This window comes from Ptychodera flava, chromosome 17 (genome assembly GCF_041260155.1).
Source record: "Ptychodera flava strain L36383 chromosome 17, AS_Pfla_20210202, whole genome shotgun sequence".
NCBI classification, from domain to species: Eukaryota; Metazoa; Hemichordata; class Enteropneusta; family Ptychoderidae; genus Ptychodera; species Ptychodera flava.
In genome coordinates, this window is record NC_091944.1 from 7889886 (window position 1) to 7907902 (window position 18017).

General features: G+C 39.2%; 1 long non-coding RNA gene across 1 annotated transcript in view; it reads left to right on the forward strand.

Moving 5' to 3' along the window:
• The window catches only part of LOC139115312 (uncharacterized), a 51576-nt gene that overhangs the window by 26300 nt on the left and 7259 nt on the right, over window positions 1-18017 (forward strand). The window lies entirely within an intron of this gene.

Genomic DNA, 18017 nt, shown 5'->3' on the forward strand with positions numbered 1-18017 from the left:
ACGCCATGTTTGAATTATCAATTGTAATTTGTCGTGAAAACGTTGGTCATTTCGAATGTAAACACGAGTTCCTTGGTTTTTAGTGGAAAACTTATGTTGTATGGCTCTTCTATCAGGTTTCAAAACTCTCCAGGCTGGTACTCTATCAACGACACCCACTTCTTCCAACTTCTTGTAGAGGAAAAGTCGACGGTTTCCGGCGTAAACAAACCATCTGCCGTGCATTTGAATGACGGCGATTTGTTGTATACCGTTCGGGAGAATTCTGCGGTAAAGAAGCTGCTCAAAAGTGTTCAGTAATAACCTTCCATCTCGAAATTTGCAGTCGATCGAGTCGTGCATATATCTGACCTCTGATGGTCTCAGCGCTAATGGTGGCATTACGGCAACAGCTGCAGAAAACTACACGTAAATGTACTGGTAAAGGCAACTTCACAATTACAGAGGATTATAGACAATCTAAAACAGAATGCCCAATCAAGTTGACTCGTCGATGAATGCAATGCGACGGTTATCTAGCCTACGATTGCACAACAGCTCAGACGTACGAGTAACGGGGAATCCCAAAAATTGACGAATGGTGCTTGAGTTTTGAGAAAGGGCGGTGCTCTTTTCCCAAGGCTTGTCTGACTATTTTAACCATGACGTGTTAAAGCTGACGCGTCAATTTCTAGAATGTTCAGTTTACATTGGGTGCATAATATTAATTGTGGGTGATACATAAACACCAAAGGTGATATCAGAATAGAGTTCAGCATCAACGCCCTCTCGGATATATACATGCAACTATTTTTCTCACAAGGGAAATTCCATGACTGCATTGTTGACTTGTAGAATGGTCTGAACTTTACTGTCAACTAAATTACACAACATGAGATCTATGTACAAAGTCTATGTACAAAGTCCGTCTGATGAAAACCAAGCCTTGTTGTATTTGAGAAACAGAAGAGCTGTTAAAATACTACATATTGCACAGACAATCTGAGACGAGCGACAATTGCGTTAAAAAGTTCACAATCAATTTGGATTCACGATCCTTCTACTTAAAATGAGGATATATTTAGCGACAACATTACGACAGTTGCATCTTCTTCAGAGAATGGCCTTTAAATACAATACCGAAAAGACAATGAAATACAAGTACTAGAACCAATTAAGTTGAGTACCCTGGTTTCATAAACTAATTGTACGCTGCCCAATGGACAGCATTGGGATGATCATCATTGTCAAAAATCAGATGTTTTCTTTAAGAAGTTCCGAATACTGGATTAAACAAAAGTAGACTCCAAAAGGAAAAGAAAAATGTTAGAGGTGAAAAATACCTTTGACAGAATTCGGTTCAACTTGGTTTTAAACAATGGATCTGAAGGGCATAGTCTTTGGAATCCCCTGTCTAATATAATTAATGCATGCATATCGTACAGGTCGTTGATGCTATGGCATTATTCGCTGACCTGTTCGACTCATTATTATCACGATTTGCGACCATTGACCAATCGCCGATAGGATTACGTCACCGATACAGAGACGTCACGCGGAGGCCATCCAATGGATGAAGATGGGTCCACTGTTTTCGGACTTAATTTTAAGCCTGAGTCTTACTTGGCTCGACAATTTTCGGCCTTTTACTTGATCAGCGTGCTCAGTAGAAGACCATGTCCAATTATGACTCAGGTGACTGAAAAAGAAGTCAAGATTCATATCTTCCAATAGTTTTCGATTTCTCACAGTCGCCCAGAGAGTCTTCAAATTTGTAGATGTTCGTCGTATATTTCAAATGTTGTTTTTGAATCCGTATGCGACGGTGGTTAATAAATGCAGACTAAAATCAGTAGGCGATTATGAAAAAACACGTATCATCTGCAAGCAAATTACTCAAATCTGTGTTTGATAGGTTTAAACTTGCGGCCACGTTTAAATAATACTTCCGCTACAATTACTATGATTTCAGTATTCCGGCCTGTGACTAAAATAGCATTACAGAGGAAGCAGGTCAGCAAACCAGTTACAGACTTAGGCCGTATCCACGTTTTGAGTGAAACAGATATTTGCCCGGTGCATGGCAGAGACGAGCAAGGGCGCTTGACTCACTGGTAAACGCGCTGCCCAGGCTGTGATCAGCCAATGAGGTAGCACAGATACCGTGGTCGAATATTCACGTCGCCATTATTTTTCGCATGTCACAAATCTCGATTACAACCCAAGTACAAATACAAAACCACCGCCTAAGAATCGCTTTCCGGGTTCTGTGACTAGATTTTCCTAATAATATGCGTGTTTTTTATTAAGCATACTTAGTGAGCTGTGTCACAATCCCGCTGGCATGTATGTGTAGTCTTTCGCAGAAAGGTATGACAAATCATGATGCAGTACTTACTGACTCTGCTTTCAAAAAATATATTTTTTATGTATCAGTTACAATTACAGGTTGTCAATCATCAGGAGTGCTAATGAATGGTAGGCTATTGCAACTTCAAACATATCTCATCTATCTTTGTAAGTGATACAATATAGTGGATATTTGAAGTGCGCCAAAATAAGTAATTTATCAGCGTTTCAATCACCGATAGGGTACTAGGCTTCTGAACATCAGTCACGCATGGAGAGGAAGCGAGACAAGGGTATGACTTTTGACCATGTTAAATGTCTTATTGATGGTGCACCGCAGATTGCTCTGATTATCAAAGATAAGTTTTATTTGCATTTTATTTGTATTAGTAATTCTTTTTCGTAAGATAAGGGCATAACAAACTTCCATATTGTAAAAGGTCACCCCACTCTAAGATATGACTCCCTATAGAACACATAAACTCAATTGACTACGTTGACAAACGAATTTATTTATCCTGCAATATAAATAACTTAAAACTAATCGAACACGGTTCAAAGAGTCGCAACCTGGCGATAAATCATTGAGACATTTTGACTGATAGGGTGTAACAAAATTACATCCAACAATGAAAAGAAAAATGTCAATAAAAAAACAACAGCACAATAGATCTGAAGGGCCTACACGTCAACAGTGCAGTCATGGAAATCCCCTCACTAATAATAGATGCATGAATAGGTATCGTAGAGGGCGTTATACAGTACATAACCACTCCGGAATGATTCTGTTTGGCTGTTTTCCCCCTTTTCATGTAGCAAAATACAATTGTTTGGACCCTAATTACATGAAATTTGTTTCGTTCCTGGTGTGTAATATGTTACACATGTTGTTAGGAAGAATAGACATATCTACGATAAGAAAAACGTTGTTCAGACTTGTGAAACTAGGTTGAGATGGCAGAATGACGCAAAGATCTATAAATGTCATTAGGGAATTTCTACACAAAAATGGCGTCAGCCTGCAGTCGAAGTTAAGCCACTCCTGACTATAGCAAAAACGAAACTTCCACATTGAGTACGCTCTTATAAATGAAGAGGTTCAGTGCAAAATCCGTAACCTCTATGACCCAATCAGCTCCTGGTATATAATAGAAATAAATAGAATTCAGCCTTCATACATTGAACAATTGCTTGGTCAGCGAAAATGATAAATTATCTCACCCTGTTGGTGTATGATAAATGAAACAGTGTTTGATAGAAATCATTCATTTTGAACGTTCCATTCTCAATCCGCCGACTAATTATGGGGTCTCTCTTCGAATACATTGCTGATTGCAGTGATGTTCAAAGTGTTTAATGTTCAGGTCGGAATTGAAGGATAAATATTAAGATTTGCAATAAAACTCTCGGTATTGACGGCAAACGTAGTCGTTTCCTCAGCGAAACATCGGCCCACTCTTTGGTGGATTTCAGAGATCACAGGATGGTACACGGGCACGCTGACCGCCTGTTTCCATCGGTACTTTTTGTTGGATTATGATCGATAGCTCTTTCAAGATTGTCGGAGTTGCTCTTCAGGTAATTGAATTCGTCTTTTAAAGTAACGTGTTGTGAAGGTTGTCCACTTGTGTTTTTGGAGTGATAGTATGGTATCATGGTTGGCGATCTGGTCTCTGTAAAGAGATCGAAGCGTTCACAGTAGTTATAAATGTTGTTTAAACATATGTGAAAAACTATTATATATAATGAACGAAGGTCATTTTGCAGTGTTTGAAACATAGACCTTGGTTATCTCCATAGCGTGTACATGTATTTGTTGATAGGCCGGGGTAACCCTCTGCCATGATGTGTAAATATACTGAGTTATTGTATTGTGGATAGGTCTGGGTCATCTTATTTGCAAACTCATAGCATTTGCATGAAGATAGGCCTGGAATTTCTCCTGGTTGAAGGTTTACCGCGCTGCTACACCAATGAAGCCTTTTTAGCGAATGTCTTTTCTCTTTATTGGACTGTTCATCAAAGTGTGTCCCATAAAAACATATTGCCATCTGTCTGCATACATTGTATTATCATTTGTCTAGCCAGAGTGCTCCCCTATTAACTTTAGTCCCTACAATTAACTCCATATATACTTTAAATAATTGAGCACTAACTAACCCTTGTGTGTTCTATCCAAACACTCAAATGAGTCGGTTCATTTTATCTCCAATGTTATCTACAAAACGTGTGCGACGTACAAAAAGTAAACGTATACGCGTTTGTCCGACCTGTGTGGCTGTAGTTTTAGGTATTCGATATACGAATACTAAATGATGGTTTAAATGTTTTTGTTCAAAACCCGACACAGGTTACTTGCTAGGAGATTTGCTGACAGTCACAACATTACGATGGAAACACACCCCTAATAAGTGAGCGGGTTCATACTAGTTCGTTGTTAGGGTTGTGTTTCCATTGTAATGATGTGACTGTCAGAAAATCTTCTTTTAAGTAATTGCCAATATTTAATAAATGACGTCTTATGAAAAGTAAACCAAGTATACTATGTAACAAACACCAGCTACATTGTAATTCATCAGGAATAAGAAACACATGGCATTGACATCGCAAAGTTTGGCGATTTGTTTATGTTTCTCTATCTGACGTGTGTGGAGTGGACGTGGTGTGTTGTGTAACTGAGACCATGTAGCTGATTAGTCTTAATTAGAAATTAACTTACTCTCTCTATTAAAATTCTCTTCTCTCTCTCTCTCTCTCTCTCCTCTCTCTCTCTCCTCTCTCTCTCTCTCTCTCTCTCTCTCCTCTCTCTCTCTCTCTCTCTCTCTCTTTCTGTCTCTCTCTGTCTCTGTCTGTCTGTCTGTCTGTCTGTCTCTCATTTAAACAAAGTGAGTGTGAAGAAGCAAAGCATTTCTTGTATTTCTATCCAGAGAATGGGCAGTTTACCCGTATCTGCGAAGAGAAAGGGCAGTTTTCTCATAAATGAATTGTTTTTGCTCTCTGGCAGCGGACCTGAGGAAAAAAATGGTGGGCAAGGGATTAAGTGGTCGGGGAGGGGGTTACCTCCACATTTTCATATCATACCAACGCGTACCGAATTTCCGGTTACAATTTACTAATTAATTGCTGGTAAGCTAACCCTACTTAATCGTGGCCATTATTAACTTTATGTCTAATTGCAGCATATCCGATGATATTCGTTGGCATCATGCGTGTTATGGACAAACGGCATGCTTTATGCGTGAATGAAAATATGTATATTGTATTTACACAAAGCAGTCTACTTTGATCAACAGCTAATATGTGTTTTATTCAATGTTAACAAGAGTTCTTGTCGTTGAAACATCGTACGTCGTATATTTAAATCAACTGCAGCCAATCCAAAACCTTAGAAAGCACCAAAACAGCTACCAGTCCAATCATGACCGCTAACACCGGGAAAATTGCGCCCCTTGGTCCGTCAGAGTATCGCATGACCCTACCAGTCCGTCTCATATGATAGGATCGCATATGTCTCAATCCTGCTTGGACAACCAAACCTGTTGAATGACGAAAACGGAAGGATATGATGACCGACTCTAGTTTCAGATTTCAACTGTTTCACCCCTGAATGTATGCTGCATGTCAATTAATTATAGTTTGTTTAGTTTTCAAAATACCAGGGTAAGCAGTGCACTGCTTAACTTTTGAATAGTTTAGTGTGTGGTCCTATAATGTCAATAATCTTGGTGAATGCTGAATCGGTCTACAAATATATAATAATGAGTTGTTTTGTTATTGTAAAACATTTTTAAATCCCTGACCATGGTATACCTTTTTAGAGCAGAGTTATTTACTTTTTCCCTAAATTATTCCCGATAAACAAGTTTACAAAAGCAAGTCACGAAGAAAATTAATTTCACGAAATCAAACCCACATAAAAGCTACATAACAATACATTCAAAGCTATTTGATGTATCATTATTTCAATTTTCATACTTGCGGAAACAAATGTGTATTCTCGACATCACAAAATATCCATGATCGAACATTGACAGTTAACGAAAAAAGGTTCAATCGATTTATTTTATCATCGATCCAAGGTATAAATGGCGCAGTCAAAATATGAAAATATCGCGACATTTCAATAGAGAACACATTTTATTGCAGCTTAATAGAAAGACAATGGTGTCTGTGGATGTCCATGTGTCTATGCCTGTGTATGTTTGTGTATCTTTTACTTGCACAAACACACACATCATGACCAACAGTCATACTCATAATCATAAATGCTTCGCCATCTTGACAACTCCCTTTTCTATTTTTAAGTATGATACAGCATGTCGATTCTCTCAAGTATACTGTTAAAGTTTAAATACCTCCATTCCTTGTTCTCCTCCAATCGTCAATGATGCTGTGCATTTTATATTCGAAAGCATAATCGTTACGTACAGAAACACTAACACCGCGGTTTTGGGTAGTGTGTCTCTCACGTACGGCATCTGCATTTGGTCTGTTGACAACCCAGACTGGAATGTCGCCTATAACGCCTAATTCTTCCAGTTTCTTGTATAAAAACAGCCTCCTATTTCCAGCATGAACGTACCAGGTACCATTTTGTCGGATTACAGCGATTACCTGAATGTCGTGCGGTGAAATATTGCCGTGTAATAGTTCTCTAAACGTGTCCAATAAGTGGCGGCCATCTTGGAAGCGACAGTTGATTGTATCGTGCACAAAGTGAATTTCCGATGGTCTCAGTGTTTGAGACGGCATTTCAGGAGAGTAAGTGGTTGAGTAGGGAAACGGCAAAGTTTACATATGTAAGAGAGGGTTCATAACCTGAGTCATGAAATGCGCACATGCGAGTGGAGACAATATGGTCGTCTTCTTTGGAACAGTGAGGTGATTCTGCAAAGTGCGCTGATCGGTACAGCTGTCACCACTGCTATTGTGCACAATCATGTCTTTGTTCATCTGGTTTTATCGTAGCTTTGTGGTACCTGGAAATGTAATTTTGGCAGTTTCAATCAGCACATTAGTAATAACAAAACGATAATATCATAATTCCTTCCTAATTTTCATATTTATTTTTACATATTTTCATTTGTGGAAATGATATCATAACGGATGGACCCCGATGTCGGTGTGAACTCACAGAGCTCTGCAAACTCAAACCCTGATCATGCGCAACGATTGAATTGAGTCTAATGAACTTTAGTGCTCCACCTCCGACAAAGCTCCTGCCGAAGCTATTATGCTTGCCGCGATGTGTGCGCCAACGCGTTCACAGTTATCTTTACTTCCGCTACGACCTCTCTGCAAATACGGCTTACACTGATTAGCGGAACGGAATGAGCGGAACGGAACGGAACGGAACGGAATAGCCACACCAAAAAGAAAAATAGTTTCTCTTAATTAGAGTCCATTTTTTTTCGTTCACTGAATTTTGGAGCGGAACAGCATGGAATTTCGGATCTAAAACAATAATTTGGATGTAAATAAAATATCACTTTTCAACCCTTAAAGTAATGCATCTGTTTTTCGAAGTTTCTCTTGTCGTGATGAAAATCGTGAATAAGACTACTAATAAGAATTTTATTCCATAGAAACACACTTCAGGAACTGTGGTAGAACAAGTACAATAAATCAAACATTACACATATAATCAGGCAAGACTGCTCCCGAGACTGCTGCTGGGAATGAATAAGACTACTGGACTGAAGCTATAATTCAAATCTGAAACTACACCTGAATCCAAACATCACCCTGGATATCGCATCTGCTGGAGGATGCTATGGCTACCATGAGGCATGTGAGATCGCGCACAGGCGTTCTGTTGAGTGGGTAGCTTTTAAAAATGTAGTTCTGCTACGTTCAGACGTTAAGGTTACGGAAGAGAACGTCCGAACGTAGCATAAACTATACTTTTACAAACTACCCACACAACAGAACGCCTATGAGGTGGCGGTCTGTGTAATAATTCACCTCGATGGCATGGCGCCTAATTACATTTTTGGCGCGGAGGTGAAAAAAAGAGGGAGGCGGTGACGGATCGTAACTTCTAAAATGGATACATTGAACTGCATTGCTGATTGTTTGTAATTGGCGCGGATGCCACTTCTTTTTCGTTTTTTGTTGCCAAGGGTCTGCAGACTTACGGGAGCACCAGTTGATTTAGGGGATTGTGAAAATGGAGGTGTAGACAAATTTTTTTCACCCATTATGACAGTTTTTTCAAAAGCTTGCTCGCGCAACAAATTATTTTCTGCACAACTGAAGGCAATGCAATATATTTCATTTGTTCTCAAAATGAAGTGCACGTGCATATGTTTTGCATGTCAAAGTTCATTCATGCAACCTGTAATCTTTATTGCAGAATTTTACATATCTAACCACTTCCCAGATCTCAAAGATCAAAATACTAAGGTCGGTTCTACACATTCATTTTTGGTAATTCCAGCACCTCGCATCACATTTTTGCCTTCCTCTCAGGGAAGTGGTAACATTTCTTTTCTCACTTTGGGGTTTTGCAGAAAATTATTTTATCATTCTCCGTGGGGGGGGAGGGGTTGACAATATTCCCCCTCCCGAATCCTCCAGCCCCTCCTTTAGAAATCAAATGATTCTCCCCTCAATCTATCGAATGACTAAACAACTAGGTCGAAGGACATTAGTAATACATACAAAAGGCATCGCTCATACTTACATACACAGTCGATCAACGCGTTAACATGAAACTACGGCCGTTTTGCAATTTAAGTCATTCTTTTGTGATCAGTTTTTGAAGGCAGGTAGTGTTTACACCCCTAATTGTCGTTGTATGCCGTACACATGCAATTATTGTTTGAAAAGTATGTTGAGCTATTGCGATCGTACAAAACAGAGTGCACAACTACATGTTGGCCGCAGACACGCCCTCTTTTGGGTTGACCACCCCTCCACACTATGGTACTGCCCTCTATAAGGCGTGATTCACGGGCTACGGGTTAGATGTAAATTTAGATGTAGCTTCAAATTGAAATTACAGCCTAGTTTCCCGTGGTATTTGACATAATTTTCATTTTGGAAACTTCAAAAATCTTCAAGAAAAGGTGCCTTACTTGTAGAGTTGAATAAATGATATATTTTATTTAAATCAAAATGTCTCTCTTAATTCCATTCTTTTCCGCTCAAAAATTTTGTGGACGAAAAATGGACTCTAATTAAGAAAAAACTAATTTTTTATTTGGTGTGGCTATTCCGTTCCGTTCCGTTCCGTTCCGCTCCATTCCGTTCCGCAAATTAGTGTAAGCCCTCTGCAAATACGGCTTCACGAGCACGCCACACTGACAGTAAGCACCACAAAGGCGTCCACTCCAACACTCCAATAAAAACAAGATGGTTTTTCTCTGAAATCAATTTGCTCGATCTACATTACGAAATGTTTCGCGAATATGCATTCAAGGCCAGTCGAAGGGAGGGTGCAAATTAAACCTATGATCTCATGACCTCAGATGATGTAAGGTCAAACGACGAACGCCTTCTATGAAAATGCCTGGTTTTATTTCCGAGAATGATTTAGTTTGCTCAATATGCTAATAAAGAATTCCAGGTATTAAAAAGAAAGTAAAAATAAATGTACTGTCATAAGACTTAAACTGTTAGCTGTGGTGTTTCAGAAGGGACATCTGCCTTTCACGGGCTGGTTTTGACGCCTCCACTGTAGTCGGTGGAAGCGTTAAAATTCGTAAACACCAGTGGACCAACAGCTATAAAATTGTATATTATTCATGTCTCACACATTCATTCGTTAAAAGCCGTCTTTGATTATATAATTCGTCGTTAGGAAAATGTAATCATGAAATTTTTAGAAGGTTTGTCCTTATGCTTTCGCTACACGCATCTGTTTGAAACAACTGTAACTTGTGATAAATCTGTTATTATTTTTATTCAAGAAAAATATGATATATTCTTCTTTTTCTTCGTGAAATGTGCATATATGCGAGTTTGTTTTTAACAAATGAATTCTAATGGGAGCTAAATTGAGTTGCTATGGTCGTAGGATCACTCTGGGTGACCCTTCAGTAATGTAAGCCATTGCACACCTAACAGCCCTGTTGACTGGTTGAATACTTCGGCAAGTTGATGAACTTGATTGTTTACAAACAAAATCAATCGCTGAGAAATTAGGAAAAAGGGAGGCAAATAAATGCAAATATTCATGTAAATTTCTGGATCAATCTCTTCATCCGGTCCTTGAGTATAATGTTTTGTGCGACCTCTGCGTTCACCAATCGTTTTATGGACGGTGGACGGAGAAAGGCTATCAAGTTTAGGCTCTATAGGCCTACTGTGATTGCGTCTTAAGGTAGAACGCACCTCGGGGACAGATATTCGGACTCTCAAACTTTTACAATTCTCTTCTGATATACTACTTGTGGGGGTTCATTTTAAAGCTCTTGGTGAAAGAAAACTTTTCACCGGCTTAGTTTTTCGAAATTCGAAAATTTTTATTTTTCTCCATAGAGTTAACACAGGGATGGCGGCCATTTTGAATTTCTAATATCGGTAAATCTTGGGTAATTTGTTTCTCTAGTACCAAAATTTGCATGGTGACCCCCTATTTTTATTCTTGATTTTGAAAGAGAATGATTGAAAGATTCCTTGAGGAAAGTTAGGGCAAACGTTTAACGTTAACGTTCGAGGTGCATACTACCTTAAACAAATCAATGTTGCTTTAATTTGAGAGAAAATAGAAAATTTGTTTACTTTTTACAAATTGAACGGAGCGAAAATACTGAGAGATTGCCTCTGCTGAATTTTGTCGAGTCACCGAAATCTCTTGATCCTTGTGTGTTCTACTTTGGGGTCAAAAATAGATCTGGCATCTGATTGGCAAAGACGTCACGTATTTGACGGCGACTGTATTCTCCTATCAGGACGTGCGCCTCGGTACACTTCATTTTGTTTTGGGCGTTCCGACAACTGCGACATGGAGCTCGAACTTAAATCGTCGACATTTATTACCTCAGCAAGTCTATCAGTGCCTACTTCAGCAACGGCGCACACATTTGGATTCTTTCGAAGATCTGCTGGATGGGGACTTGAAACCGCAAGATCTGCCCATGATTTCAGTATTCAGAAGGGGTGTGGGTGGTACGTGTATGACGGCCAGCGTCGCCTCTATCTCTACAGAAGCCTTGAGAAGCAAGGAGTTGTAGACACCGTCAAAGTCAAAGTGGAACAAAACGTGAACCGAGAAATTGTTAAGCAGAAACAAACATCCAGAAATGGCGGAAAATCCGTCACCGTACACGGAGATAGCAACTTCCACGGAAACACGGGCGCCTAATCCAACAATGGTCGAGAAAGAACACATTCGGAGGTAGGGACACATTCAGACCTGAAAGGTTGCATTTAAATGGCATGGCTAGTAGTCGAGGCGACGAGATTTAATTGCAAACACGAACAGAACTAAGAAAATCTTCATTATTACTGCTTGTAAAATCCCATTTCTTGTCATAGTAGTAAAAGTTGCACTTTTCCTGTCTTGTTATATTGGCAGAAGTCTCTTCGTATTTCCCTGCGTATTTCGGTGTCTTTTTCGTGCAAGAGGCCAAACGTCTGCTTACTTAAGGTAAAGGGCGACGAATTCGGACGCGCACACGCTTTATTGTACTTGGGCCTCAGCCCAAGTACATTTGTTTTCATTCCGTGGGAAAAAACTGTAAGGTATAACCATTTCTGGCTGAGACCAGGGAGGGCAAAATGTATTGGCTTCATCTTTCTTGGCGTAATAAATGGCGTAATGATGTTAACTGAATGGAAGTGCTGCTCTCAGCCAGTCTTGAATAAGTGAGATGTGAATATAAATGCTTCTCTATCTGAGTTTTTGCCACAAAATCTTCTGAATATAATCAAAATGTGCATCGAAATGCAACAATTAATGCACCTCCGTTTACTAGGCGATGGCACGACCCTTGCTACACCCACTGGACGAGCCAAAGTGGGAGGGGTAATTTCGGTTTGGTCGAACAGGAGGGCTCGAGACCAGAATTTAACATTTAAACTTGAAACATGTTTAATCACTGACAAGATGTGGATTAGTGTTAATCAAAGAGAAAGTTTGAAAAGGAAAGGTTTTATATCCCGGACACAATGAAAAACATTACGACTGGAAACTGTACCCCCGGTTGAGAATAGTAATGCCCACAGCGATGGAGAACACTTATCCTTGAGCTGAGAAAACCAGACCATCATTTCGAAATAGAGCTGCAGATTCGAGAAGCTCGTTAAAAATAGCTAGGTACACCCCAAAGGGGTGGTTTCGAGTCTTGAGGGCAAATTTCGCCTCCTTCATTTAGAAATCGTACGTTTGTTTTTCCAGGGGAACACATCATTTGACACAAAATTTGCATGAAAAGGGGTCGCCAGTAAGCACGTGGTCAAATCTGGCATAAGAAACAATATGAAATGTTGGGTAAAGCCAGTCCAAAATAAACTGATTTGAACTTTGTGTTTTGTAATTTATACCACTGCAGTAACATGACTTTTTTTTGACAACATCACACAATGTAATACGTTTTGAAACTGAATACTCCGACGTATTCTGTGTCCCCTTTGCTAAAAAATACGGTATGCCGATTACCATGTAAGGAGATGATGACGTCAAGACAGATTTGTAGTGCGTTTGGTCTTGGATGGTGCACGAAGTTTTGTCGAGGTAGCTTGTGTATTTATTTCCTAAATGGGAGATATTAGGGTCGATCTAAAAGAAGGCCGAAAAATGTTATGATACTCTAAGCGAGCTGAACTCCAATGCGAATGGTTGGATAATTTGGAGGATGTCTAGACTGATCTCGTCTCATTAAGATTATTTGGCGGTCAGTATTGAATTTCAACTGCGTCACAAGTTTGCGTCGAACGGTCAACGAACGATATTTTAGAAATCTGGAGACATGGCACATCGCAGTTTATTTTAGTATTTTATATTTTACAAAAGATGTAAGAAGTAATGATTTTGTTGAAAATTCTGAAAAAAATATAGGAAGATTTGATCGCGAACACATTTTCACTTGGGGGTCAACTAGCCCTGCGTACGATGCTGTGTGTTCCGCTACAGCTAACCGCCCCGCTCACCACAGCCCTGCAAAGACCCGTACGTTGGGTCGGTGACTTCAAATCCATTTTGGGACTTGACGTAAAAAGCAAATTACTGCCGAAATTCAGCGTTCTTGGGCCCAAGTCGTATCCCAGCCTACCTCAGCTACTCGATCGCTTCCAAAAATGACAGTCTTTTATTCACTTCTCGTAAATAACCGTCGATGTCGGCAACTCTCTCGCTGGCCCTGCGTACGATGCTGTGTGTTAGCTGTAGCACATAGCATCGTACGCAGGGCTAGGGGTCAACATGGGGTCGCAGCCATGTTGCCTCAAAACTTATTTCTGTCTGCACTCAAAACTCAAAAATGTCGCATATGAACCTGAAAAATCGATGTAATTTTGTCAAACTTCGGCGAAATTTCAGCCTATAGACAAAATTTCATCTAGGTAAGGTAAATTTATTGAAATTTGATCGACAAATAATCCTGAGCTTGAACGTGACAGCTCGCCTTCTCCGGGAAGTCATGCATCCGGCCAGCTGCCCATATGGCCGGGTGCATGAGATTGTTTTCAAGCGACGGCGGCAGACCGTACGGGGCTCTGGATATGAACCTACCGCCGGTGTAGCTGTAATAACTGTTGCGTTGTTTTTAATCACCACGGACGACTTATAGGTTTGGTCATGTCCGTGCGTCCGTCCGTCCGTTCACGCCTAGTACCCAACCCCATACAGATGCACGTCGATTTGTTTCACAATGCTATCAATTTGGCCGTGTTAGAGGACTTTTTAGTTTACACCTCCATAGACTCCCATGTATAAGGCAGTTCTCCATAGACTCGCATGTATGATGCCAAGAAAAATAAAAATTTAGTTTCTCATCGTATTCATATTGCCTAAAGGATGCAGTGACACAGTTTTTTTGTCCCCACGGATAAAGTCCAAGGGGCTTATAGATTGGCTCATATCCGTCCGTGAGTCCATCAGTGAGTCCATCGGTTCACGCAGATATCTCAGACATTTTGACAAAATATCATGTGACCTTGGTGACCTTTGACCTGAAATATACATTATTGTCCATAACTCAGTAACCACAAGTGCTAAACCTTTCATATTTGGTATGATGGGACACCTTTAATGACGCCACATATTGTACCCCATTAATTATGTGCATATCTAATTATGAGCGAGCCAATAGAGCAAGAGGTCTGATTTCTGGTACTAGTATATAGGGATAAGTTAACAATATAATTTGTTTGACAAAACTTCACGTGACCTCAATGACCTTTGACCTCAAATATACATATTTGTCCACAACTCAGTAACCACAAGTGCTACACCCTTCATATTTGGTATGAAAGGACACCTTATGACACCATATATTGTACCTCATTAATTATGTGCATATCTTATTTTGAGCGAGCCAATAGAGCTAGAGGTCTGATTTTTGGTATATAGGAATAACTTAGCAATACAATTATTATGACAAAATGTGACGTGACCTCAATGACCTTTGACCTCAAATATATATATTTGTCCACAACTCAGTAACCACAAGTGCTACATCCTTCATATTTGGTATGATAAGACACCTTATGACACCACATATTGTACCTCATTAATTATGCGCATATATAATTTTGAGCGCGCTAATAGAGCTGGATGTCCGATTTTTGGTATATAGGGATAACTATAGGGTAGAAATCTAAATATGCCCATCTAAATATTGGACATCTACCATCGAGAACAAAAGAAATTTGCTGTAATTTGAATATTTAAGGAGTTTAAGCAATTCCCGCTATAAATAAAGAACCCCTGCCTCAAACTCCACAAAAGTTGCTAGACATATTTTGCCGTTGTCATGCCATTGCTTCGTTTAATAACCAGTTAATCAAATGCCTAATTGACAGGAGGAAATTCAAGACCATATTTGAATAGTAGTATATATTGTCCTCAAAATTACTCTATCACGGCCCAAGTACTCATTGCCTTCAGCAATACTGCCTTGTTATTATTATTATTATTATTATTATTATACTTTATTTAACGAGGGTAGTCTGATTTACAAAATGAATTGTAATTTCCATCAGAGCCCTCTAAAATAAGTCCATTGTCATACAAAGAGAAAGCATACATGGAAAAAGTATTGAATGGGGGACATTTCGATAAATAAACAGATTATAAATAAATATGCAAAACTAAAATGTAACAAAGGTCCAACAAGACACTATCAATCCAAATCAGAGCCCTCGTCCATGAACTTAGCATACAGATAATTACGTAATGTGGATTTAAAGGATAACAAAGTTTCACAGCTACGAACGGACGGGGGAATAGCGTTCCAAATTTTAACTGCTCGATAAGCGAATGATCTTTGACCCATAGCCGTTCTAAATGACGGCGTGTATAAATTACCATGACTAGTATTGCGCGTATTTAAATGATGCATTTCTGTGAGAGGACGGAATAGATTACATAAATAGGAAGGTGCAAGATTGTGTAGAGCTTTAAAAGTCATTACAGCAGTAAAATAAGTAATACGAAAGTCTATGGGCAACCAATGGAGACTAGTGAAAACAATTCGAGAGGAAACAGATGTATCGACACCTAAAATAACCCTGCCAGCTCTTTTCTGGAGTTTATACAATTTCTGGAGATTTGTTTTGGAAGTGCTACCCCAGACAGTGCAACAGTAATCGACTACAGAAAGAAATAACGCATTGTAAACCAAGAGTAGTACATTTCTCTGAGTGAAAGGGCGCAGTTTACGCAAAATTCCAATTCTCATAGACAAATTCTTACATAGCTTATTAATGTGATCATCCCAACTTAAGATGTTGTCAATGTGCACACCTAGAAGTGTGTGAGTAAAAACATTTACAATTGGAGTGTTGTTGATTTGAATAGTGAAAGGGGCATCAGAATCAGTAAAAAGCTTGATTTTAGGACGTGATGCAACAACCATACATTTTGTTTTAGTGGTATTAATTGACATAGCATTGTTGGAAACCCAGTTTGAAACCGGTATAAGATCCTCATTCAAACTGAAGTTGACATTTTCTATGGTAGCCCCGGAAACACACATGGTCTGGTCATCTGCAAACATTTCCAAATTGCTCCCATTGAGACACAGTGGAAGATCATTTATGAAAATTAAAAACAGAACGTAGAACGTTTCTGCGCAGATTTAACGCCAGCCTGCCGCAAATGGGTTATTTTGTAGCGCATGTATTTAACATCACCTGTCATTGTTGAAATTGCGCTTTTACCTAATTGTTTGACCCAGTGTCTTAAAAAATACATGTGACCTATAACCTTGTCATATTTTGACCCCCTAGGAAGCTGGTTTTTATTCAATATGAGCGAAAAATTAACATTTCTCTCCCATTTATATGGCGCAAATTACCCATTCACCTGGAGATATTGTAAAAAGTAACGTGGTGACACCCTTTTATTAAAAGTGTAAACTAAATAGTATTATGTCAGGAGTTTATTCGCCAAGTTTGGTCAAAATGACACCCAAAGCGACAGGAAGAAAGTTCGAAAATTATATAGTGATATAATTTCGATATCGTCATTTTATAATCGATACTTATGTTGAAATTTCTTCACAAACATCATGAAAACTATACATTCGATAGATATGGTATTTATTAAAATTAACTCATTTGCTAAGCGTTTTATAATTGCTTTCTTTAGTTTAATGAATTATATCATTTTTATTTATTTCTAACGACGCCATTTTAACGTCCGTTTCCATGGAAACAAGCATGATGACCCCCATTTTTTATTTCATTTTGCACTTGCACAACTTCCAAGAATATTTTTGCAAAGTTTCAAGAAAATGACACCACAACTTAATTTGACGTAATTCGTAGTACTTCACCTTAAGTCCAGCTTAGAGAATCACACATAATATATTAGCTTTTTGGTGATTCTGCATACAATCCGTGCAATCCCCTCCGAATTCCAGGTAAAAATCAGGCTGAGATCAATTTTCCGAGTACGTTGGTTCAGCCTACCTGTGTTGACATTTATCTGTTGCTATGAATCTCCTCTACTGCGCATGACTACAAAGTTGAAGGATACGTTTAAACTTTAGGAATTCCCCTCCGCTTAGGAACGCGGAATCAAATATATGTTGTGAGCTGATCATCGGGGGATTGCGGGGAGAAATGAATTTTTTATTTTTAAAGGCTGAAAAGTGTGTATTCTATTAAAGTCAAACTTAATTGAATAGGTATACTTGCGATTGATTTTAAACGCTGTTATAGTTAATGTTCACATATCTTACCTTTTGCTGTATAAACATTACCTTAGCATCAATATGGTCGTTCAGTGGAAATGTCGTTTACAGACACCGTGTTCACCGGCAGCTAATTTAAACCGATGTCTGCCTGTGTGTCTGTGACTAGATATCGACTGATTGGATTCACAGGCGCTTGGGTCGTCGCTTCGCAAAGCCACAGTGATACTTCGCGAAGCAACGAGCACAGCGTCTGTGGTTGGATTGGCTTGATATTTGGTACAAAGTTGCACTTCTGGGGTGGTTAGAACTCATTAAGGCTTAATACGTGTACTTACGCGTCAACAGAGTTATCGGCATAGAAAAATTTTGCCACCATTGTCT